The sequence below is a fragment of the Neophocaena asiaeorientalis genome, unplaced genomic scaffold (genome assembly GCF_003031525.2).
Source record: "Neophocaena asiaeorientalis asiaeorientalis breed wild unplaced genomic scaffold, Neophocaena_asiaeorientalis_V1.1 scaffold138, whole genome shotgun sequence".
Lineage (NCBI taxonomy): Eukaryota > Metazoa > Chordata > Mammalia > Artiodactyla > Phocoenidae > Neophocaena > Neophocaena asiaeorientalis.
The window spans coordinates 2922052-2945207 of NW_020172632.1; positions in this window are offsets into that span (position 1 = coordinate 2922052).

The following is a 23156-nucleotide window of genomic DNA, read 5'->3' on the forward strand; positions in this document are numbered from 1 at the left end:
TCCCTGCTTTTGAGGATGCACTATCCTTGGGGTTGGGGGGAGCCATAGGGAACAGACTAGGAAGTTATTGCAGTGCAACGGGAGGTGGGCACAGAAGGGGAACAGCAAACCTTGTATGGGAGCCAAAGAGGCGAGGGAGGTTGAGCTATGTGCTAGAGGATGGGTAAGAATTTGCCATCTAAGAAGCAGGAAGAGTCTGTAAACCATGAAGACAGAAAGGGGCATGGAGAGGCAGGGAGAAGCAGGAAACAGCTGTGTGTCGAGGTGCATGGTGGGGGATCAGGCCACAGGAAACCAGGTGTGCCAGGTTGAAGATCTGGGGTGCTCTCCTCAGTTGGGTTTTGGTTTTTAAAGATATCTCCAGCAGGGCTTCCCTGGTGGCGCAGTGGTTGAATCTGCCTGCCGATGCAGGGGACACGGGTTCGTGCCCCAGTCTGGGAAGATCCCACATGCCGCGGAGCAGCTGGGCCCGTGAGGCTTGGCCGCTGAGCCTGCGTGTCCGGAGCCTGTGCTCTGCAACGGGAGAGGCCTCAATAGTGAGAGGCCCGCATACCACAAAAAAAAAAACAAAAAAAAAACAAAAAACAAACAAAAGATATCTCCAGCAGAGAGTGGCTGAAGCGGAGGCCTGGAGCAAGAGGCTTAGATCTGAAAGGTACGAAGGAGGCAGAATTGGCAGGGCCAGGGACTGACTGACTGACAAACCATGGGAGGAGACATTCATTTATATCTTGTTTTTTTTATATATATAAATTTATTTATTTATGGCTGTGTTGGGTCTTCGTTTCTGTGCGAGGGCTTTCTCTAAGTGCAGCGAGTGGGGGCCCCTCTTCATCACGGTGCGTGGGCCTCTCACCGTCGCAGCCTCTCTTGTTGCGGAGCACAGGCTCCAGACGCGCAGGCTCAGTAGTTGTGGCTCACGGGCCCAGTTGCTCTGCGGCATGTGGGATCTTCCCGGACCGGGGCACGAACCCGTGTCCCCTGCATCGGCAGGTGGACACTCAACCACTGCGCCACCGGGGAAGCCCTATATCTTGCTTTTTAAAACTGCCAAGTTCTGCTAAGCAAACCTCTTCTGCAAGGCATATATGAGGATTCAATGAGCTAAGGTAAGTGAAAACCACTGATACAGACATCCTCACTCCCACGCCCAGTAAACATAAAGTCAACACTTAATAAAGATCTACTGTAGCTGACTCTGGACCTGACTCCGTGAGTGAATCAATGAGTGAATAATGAATGAACAAGTGGCTGAGGGAATTGATGACCTGTGGGCCCCTAGCAGGTAACATCAGAACTACACAAGTCTCTTTGCCCTGCCAGAAGTTCTGGAGAGATGCTACCCAGAAGCCTCACCTAGAGGTTTGTGCTGCTGAGAGGACCTGGGTGAGACTAAATGTCAGGGGCTGTCCTAGAGCTCGGGGTCCAGCTGACCCTCCTTGGAGTGTCTAGCCTTCATTCTTTTGGCTAGTGTCAGGCAATGGAGGTGTGACATATCTACACCTGACTCTGAGGGGCCCCCTCTCTAGAATTCACGTTTGGGCCCTGCTGTCCCATCTTCACTGTGCAAACCTCAGTAAGTCAGAAGATAACATGTGAGAAATGGAAGAAGCCTCAGGGGAGTCACTGACATCACTTAGTCCTACAATGCACAGGTACGGTGCTAGGTATATTATACATATTATCTAATGAAATACAGCAATCCTGAAAAGAAAGGGATTTTATCCACATTTTATCGATTAGGAAACTGAAGCATAGAAAGATGTAACCTTTCCCAGGTCATCCAGTGACATCCTGGACTAAGTCCACCAATTTATTTATACTTAAGCAGCTTATATAAAGTTGGAAAGGGAGGCGAAAAGGGCTTGCAATTGCGTCACCCTAGCATAGCAGCTATTATTTTGTATAGCTCGTGTATGCTTGGTATATACTTGGGATTTTATTATTCATAAAATTTGATCTTACTTTTTTCTTTTTTAAACATTTTATCATAAGCATTTTTCCAGGTAACTGTGTTGCCTTCAAAAACCATTATTTTTCATGGCTGCAGACTGTCAAATCAGGTGTAAATACCAGACTTTACCTAACTATTTCCTATGGTTGGTTACTTAAGTTGCTTCCAATGATTTGATATTATAAATAATCACTCTTCTTTCTTTTATTTAGAATGGTCTTCTTTCAGCAGGATTATTTCCTTATGGCAGACTCCCAGAAACAGAAATAAGAGGTCAGAGGGTATGAATATTTTAAGGCTTTTGATACCTGCTGCAAATGCCTTTCTCACAGGGCCTTTGTACTTCGCTCCCCATGTCTGGATGCCTTCTTTACCTCTCCCTCTCTCTCTAGTCCCCTCTGCCCAGGCACAATACTTCCTTGACCCTCGGTCTCCTCATCTGTGAGATGGAACTAATGACCCTCCTCTGCCAACCTCAGGGGCTGGAGATAAAAGTGATTCAGAGACCCTAGTAGGGAATAGAATGCTATACTCTGCCAGATAGTAGCTGTACAGCATGGCCTTTGGCACCAGACTACATAGATTTGAAGCCCAGATCTGTCGCTCAGAGCTGTGTGACTTTGGGCAACCTCTCCATACCTCAGTTTCCTCATCTGCAAAGCAAGAGTGAAGAAAGTAATGGCAACCCCTTAGGGTTGTAGATGAGGCTCTAAGGACTTATTCTACGCAGAAAGCATGAAGCAGGAGCTGTGGCTGTTATGAAAGCGATGTCTGATGTGGGAGGCAGCTCTAGCAGAAACAGCTTCAGCACCCGGCATGCAGGGGCTGCCCCCACGGGAGGGGGCACCTGCCCCGTGCCCAGCAGACAGGCTCTTTGTGGAAACAGCTGACCTAGCTCTAGCGGCAGTGACCGTTACACCTTCCCCGCTGCCTGCCCAGCACGGGGTCTGCGTCTCTCTGCACCACCAGCCCCCCGCCACCGCCCCACCGCTCCAGGCTGGCCTCTGGCTGCTGTGGCCTGATCTTAGCCCTCTTTCAACAGGCTACCTAACTGACCAGAAGATGCAAACGCATCTCTAAACGCTTGCAACCTGCACTCCCATCCCCCAACCCTCTCCCCCTTCCGGGAAGCCGGGCCCCAGCGCCAGCCTGACGAGCAGCACTTAATTCTTTATTGAAAACCATTAACTAGAGTTCAGTTCTCTGAGCCCCAGTTTCAAATTACCCACAGGAAACGCCAGACTGAGAGAGCGGCTTTCAAGGGCAGAGCCATCTCCTCTAAGAGACTGGTTCCGGGACCCCGGGTGTGGGGACTTTTTAATTTTGAGAGGCAGTAACGACAACGACAACAGCAACAGCAGCAATCGTTTCAACTTCTGGATGCGTAAGAGCCGACAGAGCACTCTCCTCTTCCTGCTCTTCTTCTCTCTCTAACAATAACCCAAAGCGGTAGGTCTGGCAGGAAGTATTATCACCCATGACGGATGAGAAACTGACGGCCTTGGGGTCACACAGGCAGGCAGCGGTTCAACTGGGCTCCAGATCTCCCTGCCGCTGAGCCCCATGACCCTCCTGTCAGAGCACTTCATGGACCACCCACAGTGGCACCTGACCTGTGACAAGCACTGCAAGGGAGAAGGGTGAGGGAGATGGGACCCTGGCCCTTGACCAGCGACCAGTACTGATTGGGAGAAGAGACAATGCAAATGACTAGGGCCTAAGAGATTCTGGTTCTATCCTGGGCCTGCCACTAACTTCCTGGCACATTGTGGCTTTAATTATTATTCATGGGACACGCAAGGAGAGGTAAGGTGAGGGGAATATGGACAGGATTGAGGGAACTGAAAAAAAAGTGTCCTCAGCCCTCTCTATCAAGATTTCTAGCCAAATGGAAAGTAACTTCATTCATTCGTTCATTCATTCATTCATTTTGAATTGCTTAAGGCCACCTGTGTTCCAGGCACTGAGCAAAGTACTTTACAAATAGTTCTCACTGACTCCTTCAAACAGCATTATTACTCTCCCCACTGACCAATGAGGAAAGTGAGGCTCAGGGAGTTTTGGTAACTCGCTCATGACTACACATCAGTGGCAGAATTGAACCCAGGTCACCCTGACTTCATGATTCCCATGGCTTTTTTGTCACCGTCACAGTTACGATTCTACAAACACCTGCATTGAGACCCAACAAGGGCACAAAGAGAACAAAGTCCTCTGTGGGTCTCCAGGAACTTTTCCCAGAGTTGAAAGATGGGACAGACTTGGCCAAATGAAAAAGGCAGGGGAGAAAATTCCATGAAGGGGCAATAGCACAGGCTAGGGTTGGGGAGTATCAAAGCATGTGGCATGTTAAGGGAAGTCAGGAATTGCTGAACCGTCTGAATTAAGCACAGAGGGTACAGAGGAACCCCCCGCTCTGAGAGTATGCAGCCCAGGAAAGAGACGGAAACATGTCCAATGACAGTATTTGAGGCAAAAATTGGGTAAGAATTTTTATCTAAGAACAAAGATTGTATATATGCTTGTATATCTTTCCTTCTCCTCCAAGGAGCCTGAGAAGCAGCTGAACAAGGAGGCCTCCAGTTGGGGAAGGGAAAGAGTTTTGGCCTCAGAGACCAGTGGCCTGCTTCCAGGAGGTTGTGTGACTTACCGCCTCTCTGAATCTGGATTTCCTCTTCTCTACAAAGGAGCCACTAATGCCCCCTTCCCAGCACTGCATGTTACTATACCTGACAGTAGTTTGAAAAGAACGAAGAGATTGGGTTTTATTCTAATTTACTTCATTATACAAATGTGAATGTTGAGGCTCAGAGACATTAATAACTTGCCTATAGGCATACTCAGAAAACCCTTGATCTGAAATTTGATCTCAGATGTAATGGATTCCTCTGCCTCTTTGTCACCTCCACCCACAGATCCTAGTTTAGCCCTCTGGAGCCCAATGCAATAAGCCTGCTCCTCTGTCCACAATGCCCCTTTGGGTGGATGAAGACAACAGCTGTGTCCCCAAATCTCCTCTTTCCAGCTAAACACTCCCAGGTTTATCACCCTATATGATTTCCCAATTCTCTACAGGATTTAGCTGCCCTTGAGGAAGAAACAAGAAAGAACAAACAATAGAAGTAGCTCCCTAGTGCCCTGACCAGATGTGAAGCATCCCCGGCCTCAGGACCAGCAGCTAGAACCGCAGGAAAGTTCCTGCAGAAAACAACAGTCGCAGCCTGTTTGCCTTCCCCAGTCCATCAACTGCCATGGCCAAGCTGGACACCAGCTTTGAAACTCAAGGGATCTGTCTCCACCTAAACCTTGTCTCTTCCCTACCCCAGATGGCCCTTATTTGAGCTGGATCCATTTTCTTGGCCACATTGCTGAATGCGGTGCCCACTCATTCCAGAAAATGCCGACCTCTGCTCCAAGCCGCCTTGTCGGCAGCTTCCCAGACATAGCTGGACTGTTTATTTATTTTTGTGTTAGCAAAGAGGAGAAAATCACATCGGCCTAAAATGAATACTAATGAAATGGCTTCGTTAACCTCCTTTGTGATCAGAATGAAAAATCGGATTTCCGCAGAATTGCAAGCCATATATTTCTTTCCCCCAACGTTTTTTCTTTCTTTTTTTGCCCTTTCCTCTGATAGGAAGATTAGGGACAACCGAGAAGGAGAGTAAAGTCATTTCATAAAAAATATCTGCATTTTTAAGTGTGTCTTTGTTGCAGAGGGATGTGGAGATGCAATTTCTCCAAACCCACTTTTCTCAGCCTGTAAAGCAAATGTACCTATTTGTCCTCTGCTGCAACAATGCCAGCTGCATTCAATCAACTGAGAAGCTGCAAGCCATAAACCTTCTTCCCCAGCTAGGGGGGGTGGGGATGGGGGGAGGGAGCAAGCAAGAGAGGAGGCAGGCCATAAAAATTCATCAGAATAATGTAGGGATGAGACGTGCTCAGATCGCCAGCAAGCAGTCAACCAATCAGTCATCCTGTGGCATTTACAGCACGTCTCATTCCCCTGTTCCTTAAGGACAATTGATTTTTCCTGATTCCATTAGCATAACGACGTGGAAAATGTCTGCAGTGCAATATTTCTGGAACGTTCCAACAAGTAGGCTGGGCACTGGAGTGTGACCATCTCCATAAAGCTTCCTCAGGCTCTGCGGCAGACACCGCCACAGCCACTGCAAAAGGCCCAGAGAGAATGGCGTAGCCTCTAAAACTTGGGGGCCAAGGGCACCTCAGGGGTGTCAAACCAGGTAATTGGCATCACTATAAAACCCCTCATCTTCTCATCCCTGAACACAGAAGCATCTTTTCCTGCAAAACACGGTACTGTGGAGTGATAAGGGGCATGCAAAACCCACCCAGGCCAGGAAGAACGATGTATGTCTCCCATCCTGGATCCATTTGTGGCCTTCCGAAGCTCCTGGATTTGGGAGCTGAGGAAAGAATGCTTAATGTGATTATTCCTTCATGTGTGAACAGGAGGCTGCAGGAGTGGGTGCCCAGGAGTCATTATTCTGCTCCTCTGTCAGCTGGATCTCCACTGTGTTCTCCACTGAAACAGCATCTACATGAGGAGGGAATGTGTGGAGTTTGGGGCCATGAAGACCTAGGTTCAAATTCTGCTTTTTATTTTGTGTGTGGCCATGGGCTACAGTTAATCTCTCTGATCCTCAGTTTCTCTGTGAAAATTAGGGGCCTCATTAATTCACAGGTCATTGGGAGAATTAAACGAGAATGTGATAAACACCTAGCATGGTGCGGACGCATAGTGACTATTTCAACAGTCAAATTCTTGTCCCTTCCCCTTTCTCCAGACTTCAATTCCCTCCTCTCTGTCAGCAACTCAATTCTCTCACTGTGTCAGTTTCAGCTGGTCAAGGTGAATCTTGACAGTGCCAAAAGGAAACATACAAAACCTAGAATGTTTCCATCTACTCTTACAAGCAAGATGAAGACCTGGCTATGCCTTTTAGAATGTGCTTGAGGAAACTCTACTCTTATTCAGTCTCCTGAGTCAGGCCCTCTCTTCTCTCACCCCCTTCTTTATTCTCACGTGGCACCAGGGGGAATCTTTCTAAAACACGTGTGACCTGGTCATGCCCCTGCTTAAAACCCCTCTATGGTTCCTCACTGCCATTTGCTCTCGTCAAGATTCATCTCAGGGGCTTCCCTGGTGGTGCAGTGGTTGGGAGTCCGCCTGCCGATGCAGGGGACACAGGTTCGTGCTCCAGTCCAGGAGGATCCCACATGCCACGGAGCGGCTGGGCCCATGAGCAATGGCTGCTGAGCCTGCGCGTCCAGAACCTGTGCTCCGCAACGGGAGAGGCTATGGCAGTGAGAGGCCCGCATACCGCAAAAAAAAAAAAAAAAAAGATTCATCTCAGGCTGGGCCTCCTCCAGGAAGCCTTGTTTAATCCCACGACCTCTGTGCACACCTCACACTTTGTTATGGTTATCTGTGTCTTTGTCTTCTCCATCCTAAATGGTGGGCTCTGTCTAGGGCAGTTTTCCATCCGTATCTCTGGCACCTCTCACAGCACCTGATAATCAGTAGATGTTCACTCCATGTTTGTTGAGAAAACCAACTTACAAAAGCAGTGCTGATCTCATTGGCTAAGGCTCTACACTTTGATTTCAGTGTTTGTAGAGGCTGTCTGGGTGCTGGCCATGGTCCTGGATCTTTAAGCGCTGAGGAGAGGAGAAGGAAGTAATAAAGAAACCTTGAGTGTGGTGAAAACAATACACATTCAGATAACCTCTAACAGCCAGCCTTTGGAGAGCAGAAGGAGGGCAGGGATTCTGGGCACTTCCAGTCCTGGATCTGCTGTGAATACTCTGCTCAAGACACAAAACCTTTCTGGATCTCAATTTTTCTCATCTGTCAAACGGAAACAAAACTTGACCTACCCATATCACAAGATTGTTCTAAGGGTTACAAAGATGATGTCTGTGGATACCTTAGTAATCTTTTTCGAAATTGCCTGCCATGACAGTCCTCTAAGTTTCCTTCCAGCCCTTTAAGTGCTCACTGCTCAAGAATTATCTACAACTGACCACCTCCACTCCTTTACCTCCAACTTGCTCCTGAGCCCACTCCTGTGTGGCTTCTGGACCATCACTCTGACAAAACAGCTCTTGAGAATGACCTCATGCTGCTAAACTCATTGGCATTTTTCAGTCCTTATTATACTTGCTCTCCTAGGACCATGTTTCTTGCTCTCAAGCACTTACTTCAGGATATAATTATGCATTCATTTGTGTGACTGTTATATTAATACTTGCTCCCCAACTAGACTGTGAACTCCATGAGATTAGGAATTACATCTGCTTTTGCTCACCATTGTACTCCCAGGTCCTGGCACAATGTTCACAGGGAGAAGCCTCCACCGTGTCTTAGCAGGAAGGTAGGCAATGTGCCCAAAGCAGGCCTGGCCATATCCGGCACTGACTGAGGCACCAACAGAAGGCTTGAAACCTCTCTGGAAGTCCCAGAGTCAACTTCCCAATGCCAGCACTTCTGCCTAATGGGACTTGGAGCTCGGAGGAGGCCTCCACCCTCTTGAGGAACATGGATGGTAAGATGAAGATTGGCATGGTGCCTATCAGCAGGAGTGCAGTAAGTATCAAGAGGTAAGTATTGTGGGACAAGATCTGGGGAAACTACTGAGCCCAGATGCTTTGCTGTGTGAAAAATGAAAACACGGCCAGAGAGTAAATGTGATCTGTCTAAGATCTCATAGCGAGTTAATGTCCTCCATAGTACAGAGAGAAACAGAGGCAGGAAGTGTATCTCTCATATCCCTTGGGCTCCCTTCTCTGGGCCACCATGACTTCTGGGCTGCCCTCTTTCATAAACTATGTCTCCTTGGGTGTTCATTTTCTGTTCACATGTCTGCCTCCCCCTGGAGGGCAAAGATAGCATCGGATTGATAGTACTGTATTTCCTGGGCCTAGCTCAATGTGTGATACATAGAAGGGGTCAACCAATGTTTCTTGAATAGACATTGGATGGTGAAGAGGTTGGAGGAGTGGGTGTTGAAGTATAAGAAGGCTGACTGTGAACCAGCTTCAGAGCCCCACCCAGCTCTAGAGCCCAATAATGAGAGATGGTCAGTCTCAATCCTGGATATGCCCAAGATCCAGCCTTGGGCTCCATGGTGAAGCCCCATAGATAAGCTATTACATTCCTGCTGAATTTTCAGCCTTTTCATCCAAGAAAGCCCTAGCCATTTCATAACCTTCTGAGAATGACAGAACTTCAGAGTTTATGATTCATCTTTACAAGTAACACAAAGCAGAGAATATTATATCTGTCTGCATTTGAAAGCCAGGGAAACAGGTTCTTTCATCCATGCCACGGGGAGGCAAAAGCAGGGATTTTGCACTCAGAACCCCCAACTGTGAATTCCAGCTTCTTTACTTACAGCCATACAACCCAAGTCCCCAGTGTGGGTTTATGAGGATATAGAAGATATTGGCTTTGCCTTCAAGGAGCTTGCACTCTATTAATAGGAAAAAAGGCATGTCTACAAGAACTCTATTGCCAGGTAGAATGTGATTAAAAGCACCCAAACAGGATGGTAGGGGAGGCTCATAGCCAACTGGGAAGAAATCTTTATGGAGAAAACAGCCTCTCATCTGAGTCTTGAAAGATGCATGGGGTTTTAATGGCATAGAAAGGAAGAGCATCCTGGTGAAGGAGGAAGCAGGAGAGCATGGGACATGTTCCTGGAATGAGAAGTAAGTTTGTTTGACTGGAGGGCTTAGGGGATACATGGAATATAAGTAGGAGTTGAGACTATAAAATAAGTTGGGCCAAAGTAAAGAGAGACTTGAATGCCACTTAAATACTCAGAGAGGTTAAATAACTTATCCAAGAGCACACAGAGCGAGTGGAGGATCTAGGACTGGACTCCTGAAGGCTTCCCCTTTGCCTCTTTTCCTTCATCTTCAATATGAGTAATGGCACAACAATTGGCAGAGTCAGGGTCTGTCCCGTTTATAAAAACACTTGAAAAAGAAATAATCAGAATTAGTGTGGCTGATTGTGGGGGAGATGTTTAGAGACTCTAACAAAGAAAAGTGTGAATTACAGTATGAAAGCAAGGAAATATGTTTTGCCCTGCATTTCTCCAAGTGGCGTATTCTACTACCCAACAAACTCATGCTTAGAATAACTCACTTCTAAGAACGGATATGAATCTCTGCCGTGGGCACATCATGTTAATACATTTAGTATCAATTAAACATCGTCACTGCAATTTTTTCCTCAGAAATATTTACTTTTGCTAAGACTTTTCATGGAAAACGCAAAGGTAAATTTCAGGCCAGCTCACAAATTCTGAATTATCAGAAATTGTGAATTCGTTAGTGGAGAGAAGCTGAGATTGGAACCAGGTTGGTTGATTGAAATATTCAGTAGTTTTGGAATGCTCTATCAGAATGTTCTAGCATCCCCCAGGCTCTAACCAACTGACTTAGCAGAGTGGTAGCATGGGCTCAGCCAGAGCCATGTCCCAGGATCCACTCAGACACTGCCTGGCTATGTGATCAAGCACTCCACCTTCACTCCACCCGCCCTGGGCCCATCTCATATTGTGAGGACAAAATAAATCAGATAATGGATTTGGAGTCTGTCACCGATCTCACAATCTGGAGGGGAAAGACAGCAAAGAAACAAAACAGGTGAAATGGGGTGCCCCAGCTCTGTAGAAAGGGGTCCAGGCCAGAGCAAGAGAGCTAGTTGTGTGTTGACAGCAGGCATGAGGTCACCTTTTCCTCCTGCCTCTCTGAGAGGCGCTAAGCTCACCCTTTTATATAAGTCATTTATTATTGTTGTGACGTAGGTTATTAAGTCTCCATTTCACACAAGAGGAGACTGAAGCTCAGAGATATTATTATCTTGCTTAAGGTCATATGGCAAAGAAACGGCAGGCTTAGATTCTAACCAACACCTCTCGAAGGGCAAAGCCTGCATGTGTTGTCTCTAAGTTATGCCGCCTTCCACTTGAAGCCTGGTGGGTATCACCATGGAGACCTACTCTGCATATCCACCTTGGAATCCTGGGATAGTAGAAATCTTTCTACAGTGGGGCTCCAAGAACCTTGGAAGAAATGGTAAAGGGAACTTTGGAACTGATACTCATATAAGAGTTACAAACTAGAAGAGGAAATAAAGGCTGTCTAAACTCAGGATAGAGGACTAGGGTGGAGGCTCCTTTTGAACTAAGAGACAGTTGGAATATGAGTGTCTCAACAGGGAAACTAAAGGAGCCCCAGGGTTCCCAAGGTTTGGAGGGGAGCTTCCAGCTCAGGGATTCAATAGCAAAGTGGGGGTGGGGGAGCAGCACTGGTCCCAGGTCCAGGCTCTCAGCTACTTCCTGCTCTCCACCAGGAAGAAGTAAGACTTCTGGTGTGGCTGAGGATAGAGGTAGAGCCTGAGTGTGTCTTGCTGTGGAGGGGTGTGAGCTAGGGGAAGAAGCTAAAAGTTTGGTAGAGACAGTTGCTCCTCCTCATAGGAAGGCACACACCTAATCGGGAAAGTGCAGCACCCAACTCTTCAGCATCCTTAAAACCCTGCTTGAACTTCATTGGCTCTGAGCTGCTTTCCATGACCTATTCCCTAGATGTGATCAATCTCTCCCTCTGACTTTCTGTTGTGACATTTTCCTCACCATATAAGCCACTGTCAGTTTACATGTCCATCGCCTTGTCCAAACAGAGATTCCCTGGGGCAAAGACTTACATCGGAGGCATCACTGGGTCCCCAGGGCCTGGAATAGAGTCCTGCTCAAGTGCAAGCTCAGGGACTGTTTGATGAACTGAATAACAAAAAGAGTGCTCACCCAAAAATAACTGCATAAGCATGAAAAGATCAGTAGTGTGTGTGTGTGTGTGTGTGTGTGTGTGTGTGTGTGTGTGTGTGTAAGGAGAGCTTCTTGGAGGAGAGACATGAGGAAAGGAAAGCTTTGTTCAGGGAAGGGAAGAGGTTAGACCCTGCCCCTGCCTTCTAAGGGGAGCAGAGGTCATTTCTAGGACTGCAATGACCTTCCTGCCCACACCAGTTCCAGACAACTTTCAGCTGCCTTCACAGCTTCTAGGTTGAACCTTTTGCAGTGGGGTTCATGAGCAAATACTGGTGTTTTCTAATGAACTTCAACTACTTAAAACCAACCTCAAGCTGATGAACACCTTCGGAGACTTCCAGAAGAAATGCAGATAGATACCCTACCCTTGGCAGAGAGGTCCTCAAATACTAAGTTGAGACTATTGTCTGGACAGAGTTTTCTGCATGGCCATCTGAGGGATCTTTCCTAAGCCTGTCCCCATCATGGCCGAACTGAAAGTCAAATTGTAAGGTTTGATAAGCCCTCTGCCCCAGCCATACTGCTCTCCTGGCCATTCACCAAGCACAGATTGTTCACGTGTCTGTGCCTTTGCAGATACTGTTCCCTCTGTCAGAAATTCACTTCCCATCTCCCAAACCTCACTTCATCTACCCCAATCCCAAGCAAAAAATCTGATACACATTAGGAACTGTCTTAGTTTGGGTTTCCCCAGAAGCAGATTCTAAAACAAGGATTCAAGTAGAGGTCGTGTATTTGGCAAAGGGTCCTAGGAAACACTAAGAAGGAAACTTGGGAAGTGAGACAGTCACCAAAAAACGGTGCATGTTTAAGCAAGCCACCCCCATGAGTAAGTAGAACCTAACTGTGGGATCCAGTGTAGAACTCTTATCTCAGAGTTCTCCCACCTGGGGGTGAGGGAGCTGGAATATTTATCCACCAGTTCCCATCCTGAGAGCTGCTCTGGGGGAGGTGGGATGTTAACACCCCTGGTACTTCTGACCTGCCCCTTGTCCTCAGAAATGGTAAATGCTGGGGGCATGTGGGTGGGCACTGACTGCATCTGCTTCAGATACTTAGAAATTTTGCTGAATGAATGCTTGACACACAAACAACTCAATAATGATGATAATAATTACTATAATAATTAGTAATAGTTTGCTATGTGTCAGGTGCAGTCTAAGTACTTAATACTTTTCTAATCCTCCTAACAACCTTACAAGTTATTACTATGTCTGTTTTACAGATAAGGAAACAGAAGCACAAAGAGCCAGGTAACTTGCTCTAGGTCGTACAGCTAACAATTGACAGCAGCAGGATTGAACCATGGCAGTCTGGCAGGTAGGTGCCCCACTAACGCTACCTGTACAATCTGGAGATGCTCCACTTTGGAACCCTGTGGCTGCCATTTCATGGCCATGTAGTCTTGGACAAGTCACCAGTCTTCCAAGCCTTAGTTTCCTGATTTGTAAAATAGAGGGGCCACATCACTTGATTCCTGTACACACAGCAGAAGCTAATGGGACAGAACTTGGTCTCCATCTGTACAAGGAACTCTAAAGCCTCTCCCATCTCTGACACTCTGCAGTCTTATAACTCAACTTCCTCCATCCTCCTGTAACCCCCTCACTCAGATGCACAGTCCCTCATGAGCCTCATTTGTCTCTTCCGTGAAGGAAAAGTGACCCCAGCATCATCAGGGGAGAGGAGCTTGTCTTCCTGCCACCCACTCCTCCCACCAAGCTAAGAATCCTGACATACTGGCTACAGGAAACTCCAACCCAAATCCTGGGCTAGGAGTCAGGTTCAAATGCCAACTCAACCACCACCAGCTGTGTGGCCTTCAGCAAGCCGTTCATGCAAGTCTCAGTTTCTCCATCTGAAACATGGAGATCACGGTCCCTACCCCCAAAGAATTGTGGTGAGCTTGATGGAAGCCCCAGCACATAGTAGGTGCTCAACACAGGCAGTTTCACATTCTTTTTTTTTTTTTTTTTTTTTTTTTGGCGGTACACAGGCCTCTCACTGTTGTGGCCTGGCTCCAGGACCCAGCCACTCCGCAACATGTGGGAATCTTCCCGGACCAGGGCACGAACCTGTGTCCCCCGCATCGGCAGGCGGACTCTCAACCACTGCGCCACCAGGGAAGCCCAGTTTCACTTTCTTTGTTATGAAGAAGTACGCTGATATATTTCCAATAGGGAGAAAAAACTCTCAACGTTCACTTAAATTCTAAGCCCCCGGAGGCCTTTAGCAGGGCTGACAACTTCCTCTGGAGGATGGTAAATATTTGTCTATTTCAGAGGCAGCATTTATCTTCTAAGGCGCTCTTGCCAGTCCCGGTGCTGACAAGCAACTTGTTTATTTATTACCCTAATAGCAAATAGATTGTCAGGCCCGGAGGCTCTGCATGCGCCATTGTTGAGTTTGGCCCTGCTTCAAGCCCCAACCGCCCAGGCTCTGGCCAGCTTTATGGGACCTGGGGATCTGGGGGAGGGGTGGCCAGCAGGGACCTAGCTCCCTCCATGTCCTGCCATTTATATTTTTATTTGTTCTATCCAAAAACTCCCGTTATAGAGCCCATATCATGAGCCTTGCCCTGAGCTGGCCCTGGACTGTGAGCAAGAACCACACACAGCCATTGTCCTTAAAGGGCTTGCAGTGTTGACAGGGGGAGATGGTGAGGATGAAAATAATAATAATGCTACTAATAGAGTAGCAGCAAACACTTAGTCTGTGCCAGGTCCGGAGCAAGGTACTTTGTATACACTAACTCATTTGATCCAACCAACAAGTAGATACTGTTATTATCCCCGTTTTACTGATGAGGAAACTGAGGCATGGAGAGGTTAAAGGACTTGCCCAAGATCACTTCTATAAAAATCATGGCAATAGAGAGCAGGGGTAGATACTAGAAACTATATAATAATTATATAATAGTAACACTTATACACTGTTTGGTGACAGTCACATGTCCTTCTAGCTATCCCTCCCACGTGCCAGGCACACTCCTCCCTAAGAGCCTTTGCACTTGCTGTTTCCTCTCCTAAAACGGTCTTCGTCCAGACATCCACCTCACTCACCTCCTTCAAATATTCATTCAAATGCTTCCTTTTCAGTGAGACCTCCTCCATCTGCAGTTGCAGCCCCACCTGACCCTCCCTAAATCCTTTGCTTACTGAGCCTCCAGAGCACTTACCATCATCCGTCATACTACATATTTTACTTTGTGAATGTCTACCTCTCCACACTAGAAGGCACCTCCACTGGGCAGGTTTTTCTCCTGTCTTATTTTCTGCTGCATTCACAGCATAAAGGGCAGAGCCTGGCACACAGACAGGGCTCAGTTTGATGAATGAATGAATTACACCTGAAGAGAGCATCTCTGCAGCCCACCCCTGTACTGCTGGTCTCCCTTCAGGTCCAGTCTTTCATCACCCTTCCTGGTGTCACCAACATTCTCCCCGAGGAATTTCACCCCCCCCCATGCCTTCGGGTTCTTCCCTTCTCTGAGGACCCTTGGATCTTTATCTCTAGACCAGAGCCCACTCCTGAGCTCACCTGTATAGGCAACAACCCAAAGGACATCTTCACCCGGGTCCCCCCTGAGTCAGAGACCAAAACAGATCTCACTATCATCCACCCAAATGCACCCCCTCCTCCTGGAAACCCACCCCCCAGTCACCTAAGTCAGGAAGTTGAGGATCAGCCTCAACTCACCCCCTCCTTCACCCCACCGTCAACAGTTCTAAGTCCTCAAAAGCATTTACTGGCTGCCCCCTTCTCTGTCACCATCTTAATTCAGACCATTATTGTAGGCGGACTATGCCTACAGCTTCCCTCCTGGCTGCCCCACCAAAGGCCCCTCCCTCTGACCATGCTCCGTGGTCATTCTAAAACACTAATATGTCATGCAGCTCTACTGCTCCATATTCTTCCATGACTCCCCTTTGCCCACTGACTGAAGGCCAAGGTCATAGGCTTTTACCTTCCCAGCCTTATCACTGACCTTAGCCCTCCCCATTCCCCAGACACATGGTGCTGTTTCACACACTCACGCCTGTGCTTGGGCAGCGGCATCAACCTGAAATGTCTGCGCTCCTCTCCTCTGCGTAAAAACTCCTCCTCAGTCTTCACGATCCAGCTTAGACGTCACCTCCCCTTTACAGCCTTCTCTGAGAGGAGGAGACACTGTGAGGACGTGGGTATGAGGAAGAACGAGGCCAGGTTTTTGCAGCTTCAGGGACCCTCTGTCAGGGCTGGGCTCCTGTAGGTAGTGAGCTTACTCTTGTTTTGAGAGTATGGTGTGTGACTGACCACGGCTGGGGCCCTCAGAGTGACACATCCCTCCCCCTACCACAGATACACAATGCCCCTGGGCCCTCAGGAGCTTGTGTCAGAAGGTAGCTGATGCCTGAGACTGTGGGACTGCTAACCACATGAAACATTCCAGAGGAAAAGCCCTTCCAGACGCTTGAGGCTTCTCTTCCTGCTGCTGATCGCAGAGGTGAGGCCCCAACAGTGAAACTGGAGCTGTGTGGCATGCTGGTTAAGCCCACAGAGACCCTAGAACTAGGCTGCCTGGCTGCTCTGCCACATACTACCTCTGAGACCTTGGACAAGTTTCAAAAATATTCTTTGCCTCAGTTTCCCCATCAATAAAATAGGCAGAGTGATTGCAACTACCTCAGAGGGTCATTGTGAGGATTTAATGGGTCATTATATACAGAGCACCTAAAGCACGATGAGCGCCATCTAAGTTTTGGTTATTGTTATTACTGACACTGTGGTTTAGCAGAAGACCAGCAACAAGACAGAGCAATGACTGGGCATTGCTCCTCCAGAAGGGCAGTGGCCTGTGGACGTGACCTTGGGAACAGGGCAGGGCTCCTCTGTGTCATCCAGGACTCAGCTCCAGCCTACATTCCCCATTCTCCAAGGAGCTCTCCTGACTCTAGGCCTCTGGAGGTCCCACCACAACCCTCACCTCTGTTATGACCCTATACTGTTCTTGTCTGTTTCCATGCCTGTCTCCCCATCCAGGCTGTGCACTCTAAATGGTAGGGTCCATCCTGATGCAGCTCTGGAGCCCAGGTGCATCACTTGGTGCCAGGTGTGCAGTATGGGTTCCATAACTGAGTGGAGCCACCAAGGCTGCCCCAACCTAGAGCCTGTGGCCTGAAACCTAAAGCTTTTAGTCCCTGCCTCCATGCTAGGCCCCCAGAGAAGCACCACACTTTCCTGTGTTCTCAGACTTGGGCATCTTGAAGGGAGGGCTTTTGCTACTTTCCACAGAGCAGGGCCTCCAAAGCCACTGAGACTGTTCCTGAGTTTAGAAGTCATGGGAAGAATAGAGGCGTTCATCTGGCAGAGGAGGACAGGACCCATTCCCTGTGAAAGACTGAGATGTCACACCAGCTTGACCAATCAGGAACTCCCTGCCGTTCCCAGTATCAACTCTTTACGTGCTGGACTGTAGGAAGGCTAAGGGTCCTAGGTGAAAGGCCAGAACAGCTGCTGCCAACCGGTGTAAAAATATTTCAACATTTTGGCAGTCAGCAGGGCTCTGTTGGTATAGCCCAGCCATTAGCCCTGGCCACACCAATGAAGGGGACCTAAGGCTTTGTCCTGAAGGAGTTTACTCGCCAGTGGGGAACTAAGGGGCCGAGCAGAGAGGTGAACACCAGTTACCACCCAGTGAAACAAGTGCTATAAAAGGACCACATGCAAAGAGTGATGGGAGTCCAGTGAAGGAGAACCTGGGCCGTTGTGGCGGAGGGGCGGTGTGGTTGTTTTAGGTAGGCTTTGGAGCTCTGGCTGGGCAGATGAGGGGGAACCGGCACCACAGGCAGTGTGGGCAGCAAGGGCAGAGGCCTGGAATTGGGAATGTACGGGGCATGTGGAGGGAACGGGGCCAGCAGGGAATGTGGGAGATGATACTGGAGGGCAGGCAGGGCTCAGACTGAGAAGGGTGAGACACTTATGCCCAGCCAGCAAGTTTGGAGTTTTGTTCGGTTGGCAGAGAAAAACTAAAAGTGTTTTTTAGACAGGTGAGTGACATGGCAAGAAAACCGATCTGGCTTCAGTGTGGACACTGAGTTGGAGGGGGCCAGATAAGAGGTAGGGAGGCCAAGCCGGGCCCTGGCCAGGGCAGATGAGGTTGAGAGCAGGGGGTGACCAGTGAGACAGAGAGAAGGGAAGCTGGGCAGGGTGAGTGGGCAGCACCATCTCAGAAGAACTTCATCCACGTTAGGCCAGACTCGGACAGCAGGGATTGTTCAGTTTCTGGACTGAGAGAATCTGGAAGGCATCTGAGAGCCAAGGGGAACTTGACAGGTGAGGATTTTAATCTTCATGCATTTAGCCAACAAAGAGGGGAAGATTATTGGTGGTGCCCACAGTACAGCTCCTAGGCATGGCTATCTATCTGAACGACTGTTGTAACCTCCAGGCCTTGAAAAGGAAAGGGAGAAGTAGCTCCAACTCATTACAGAAGATTAATCCCCATTTATCTTTCACTAAGGGACTCTGTGGGTCAGAGCAGTTCTAGAAGGCTCCTGGACTATCATGCAACCCATCAAAAAAGTGCTGCAAAGCATGGAATCAAAAGGCTGTTGTGGGCTTCCTTGGCGGCGCAGTGGTTGAGAGTCCGCCTGCCGATGCAGGGGACGTGGGTTCGTGCCCCGGTCCGGGAAGATCCCACATGCCGTGGAGCAGCTGGGCCCGTGAGCCATGGCCGCTGGGCCTGTGCGTCCAGAGCCTGTGCTCCGCGGCGGGAGAGGCCACAGCAGTGAGAGGCCCACGTACCGGAAAAAAAAAAAAAAAAGAAAGAAGACTCAGTGAGGTTCAGTCTTGTTCAAGATCAAGGGCAAATCTGGGATTTAAACATAGTTATGTTGGATGCTAACACGCACAAGTTTTCTGCTAGCAATGCAGGCTCCTGGATACAAGAATGTAAATGGGACTCAGAAGAACTCAAGATTCCTTGTCACAGCAAACTGGAGGACACTTCCACTCCCTCACTGCTTGCTCTCCTCTCTGAAATGTACACAAACCACCTGAAATGACACACTTAACCACCCGCCCTCTCATCCTTTAAAATAAGTCCTTCAATTTCCCAGTGGAACATGAAAATACGATTATGATCCCCCGCTCCTTAGTATTCTTAGAGTCCAGCAGTTAAGAGTTTAGGCTTTGGTCTCATTCAGACCTGTCACTTACTACATGTGTGACCTTGGGCAGGTCAATTAACCCCTAGGAGCCTGGTGCTCCTCATACGTAAAATGACGAACGTGACAATTATCTCCTCATAGGCTTGTAGTTAATCCATGTGGAGTATTGAACTTTGAGTCTCACCCACAATAATACTGTCCACAGCACAGATTCTGCAGCCAGACTGGCTGGATTCCAATTCTGCCTCCACCACTGGGTGACCTCAGACAAGTTATTTAATCTCTCTGAGTTTCAGTTTTCTCATTTATAAGATGGGATTCTTATAGAACTTATCTTGTAAATGGTTGTGAAGATTAAATGAGTTAATATATGTTAAATGCTTGGAAATTTTCAGGCACATCATCAGCACTCGATAAGTGCTGTCTACTAGTACAGAATAACCTTCACCATCTACTATAAGATATATTACAGAAAACTCTTTACAGATGCAGCGAGTCTTATACAAATATCTGGTACCCTATCAGAAATAATGAGAACAAAGGAACTTAGAAGGGGGGAAGGAGGAAGAAAAGGGGGATCAGTTGAGATCATCAGGGTTAAAGGGACAGGTAGATATTGGAAGGTTGGAAAAGAATTCATAACAAGATGCTGGCTAAGACAGAAAGAGAAGCTTCTCTCTCTCTCTCTCTCGATTATTGTAAGAATAAAATAGAATGATGTGTAATAGAGACTGGCTAGCTCTTTACCAACCCCACATCCTCTTCTTCTGGGCACATGGCTACACCACACTTTCTAGTCTCCTGTCACTGGGAGAAGCCATATGACTCAATCCTGGCCAATGGAATGTGAGCAGAAGTGATGAGTGCCACTTCTTGACCTGGCACACAGAAACCCTCCATGCTCTTTCCCCTTCTGCTACTGGGTGTAGACAAGAGAGTGCTTCCACAGCCTCATGTTGAACTTGACAGACACACAATGTGTAAGGAGCCTGGGTCTTTGACTCACCACTTGGAGGAGAGCTTCCTCTCAATCAGGAACACCCATTCTGTGGGTAAAGAAGATATGGGGGCTTCCCTGGTGGCGCAGTGGTTGAGAATCTGCCTGCCAATGCAGGGGACACGGGTTCGAGCCCTGGTCTGGGAAGATCCCACATGCCGCAGAGCAACTGGACCTGTGAGCCACAATTACTGAGCCTGCGCGTCTGGAGCCTGTGCTCCGCAGCAAGAGAGGCCGCGACAGTGAGAGGCCAGCGCACCGCGATGAAGAGTGGCCCCCGCTTGCCACAACTAGAGAAAGCCCTCACACAGAAACGAAGACCCAACACAGCCATAAATAAATAAATAAAAATATTTAAAAAAAAAAAAGAAGATATGGTATGTATACACAGTGGAATACTACTCAGCCATAAAAAAGGAACAAAAATAATACCATTTGCAGAAACATGGATGGACCTACAGATTATCATACCAGGTGAAGTAAGTCAGAAAGAGAAAGACAAATACCATATGACATCACTTATATGTGGAATCTAAAATATGACACAAATCAATGTATTTACCATAAAACAGAAACAGACTCACAGACATAGAAAACAAACTTATGATTACCAAAGGGGAAAGGGGGTGAGGGAGGGATAAATTAGGAGTTTGGGGTTAGCAGGTACAAACTACTATATATAAAGTAGATAAACAACAAGTCCCCACTGTATAGCACAGGGAATTATATTCAGTAACCATAATGGAAAAGAGAAAAAAGGAACACCATTCTGGACTTTACCAGAGGATAAAATAACCTTCTATAATATTTGAACCATTATGCTTTCATGGGTTTGCTTGTTACAGCAGCTATTGCTAGACACTAGCACTAACACTAGCTGAAGCTATTCCATACACTAACTGAAGCTAACTAATAGCTAAAGCTATTCCATACACTAACTAACTATTTGCAAAGAGTTTAGTGTAGTACCTAGAACGTGGTGATCACTCAGTTTATGGTAGCTAAGAATTCAGGAGGCCAGAAAGCCCAACAACATTCCCAGGAGACCATAATAGATCAAAGCTTACCATGGTTCCAGGAAACAAGACTTTTGTTCTCTGTCTTTTCTAAACCCACAAAAGAACAGAGGGGTACATCTCTGGCTCTCTGTAAAATAGAATAAGTAATCTCCATCTGACAGGGCAGCCCTGAGGAATCAAGGGAATATTATAATGACTGCCATTTTGTCAAGATACTTACTGTGCATCAGGCATTTAACTAATGGTTTTACCTACATTATCCTATTTCTTTCTCCTAAGTACACTAAGAATCCCCATTTTACAGATGAAGAAACTGAGGCTAGGAGGTTATGTAACTTGCTCAAGTCACACAGGTAGTAAGTAGGCAATGAAGCCAGGACTTGAACTCAGGTCTGATTGACTACAGAGCCAGAATCTTTAACCACTGGCCTTCCCTGGGTGAGGGGATGCCTTCCAGGGCCCATCCCAGGCTGATTGGCTCCACAGCAGGACCCTCAGCTAACAAGGAAGGACAGTTAGGTCTGGGGTCACAAGGCCTGATAAGTTGAATCTCAGTGTAAGATTTGGGAGTCTTACTGGCTCAATCCATCTCTCCAGGCTCAGCCCCATCCATATCTCCTGGGACCCAGCCAGCTACTGCCCGACCAGCATTGGCAAAGCATGTAAAACACTGAAAAGAAAATGGAGAAAAACAGCTCCACAGTAGGGAGCAGGGAACTTGTCACCCAACTCCCTTCCACCCCATTCCCAGACTCCCAGGAGGCAGCTGGAAGTTGGACCCTGGCTTTCTCCCAAGGTCACCTTCATGACAGTTCCACCAGGGCTCCGGCTGGCAGCACCTGCCAACGCCAGGCCATGATGGATTACTGCTCCTCTGACTACTGTTCACTGCACAATCCAATCTAGGAGACACACATATTTCTCAATTCAGGGACTTCTTTTATTTTATGAAAAAGCAGCCAGCCGCTCAGGCATGAGCGGTTAGGCTTGGCAAACGCCTGGATTTTGTGAGCCTCCTCTAGCCTTGTTGCCTTCCCAAATTCCCTTCCCTCTGCCCTACTCTACCCATTACCCACTCTTGGCCCTGTAAAGTGTAGAAGAAAGAGCACAGTCTGGGGAGTCAGATAGCCCTGGGTTTAAGAAGCCCACCAACTTCTGCCACTTATTGTCTGAGAAATTTTGCATGCGTCTCTTGCCCTTCCTGATCATGATGACGTTACCACCGTTGAGAGTTTGTTTGTTTGTTTGTTTTTTGCAGTACGCGGGCCTCTCACTGTTGTGGCCTCTCCCGTTGCAGAGCACAGGCTCCGGACGTTCAGGCTCAGCGGCCATGGCTCACGGGCCCAGCCGCTCCGCGACATGTGGGATCTTCCCGGACCGCGGCATGAACTCGTGTCCCCTGCATCGGCAGGCGGACTCTCAACCACTGTGCCACCAGGGAAACCTTTTTACAAGGCATAAATGAGTTGTGGGTGTGGAGTTCCTGGCACAGTAAATAGCTCACCTGTACCTACTGTGCGCAGGAACTTAGTGTCCTCTTCTCCATCTCTATTCTTAACCACTTGGTCTTCATTCTCTCTGTCCTCTGCTCTCCCTCCTTGTCCCTTCTCTCTTCTCTGCTTCACTGGACTTCATGTCAATCCAGAGGATGTCCCAGACTGCTCTGTTCTAAAAGTCAGACACTTACTACCCCAAGCCTCTCTGAACTAAGTTTGTTCTTTATTTTCTATTTTTATCTGTTTGTGTTGTCATTAGGACATAATCCTTATGACTCAGACAGTAGTGATTCTGAGACTGCGTGACTAACTTCCAAAAAGGCTAATTCCAATGCCCTTGAAAGATCTCTTGTCATTGTCCTTTCAAATTCTGGTGAATCATTGTTCCCAGCTCTTCACCTGCTCTTTATACTTAACACCTCAGATTTGAATGGGATACCCCTACCAGCTCAAAGAGGGAGGAAATTATTCTCTTGTGGGAAATGACCAGGAGATGATCTTTATGGAGGTGGGTGAAAGCAAAAGAGCAGCTTGATCTGGACTATGAGCCCAAGTTCTCCCACACTTCAGGGATCATCTGAGTCATCTTAATGACGAACTTTCAAACGGGCAAAACATCAAAAAGATAGGTTATATACAAAATCAAAGCTGAATTAGTGCTATAAGAGAAGAT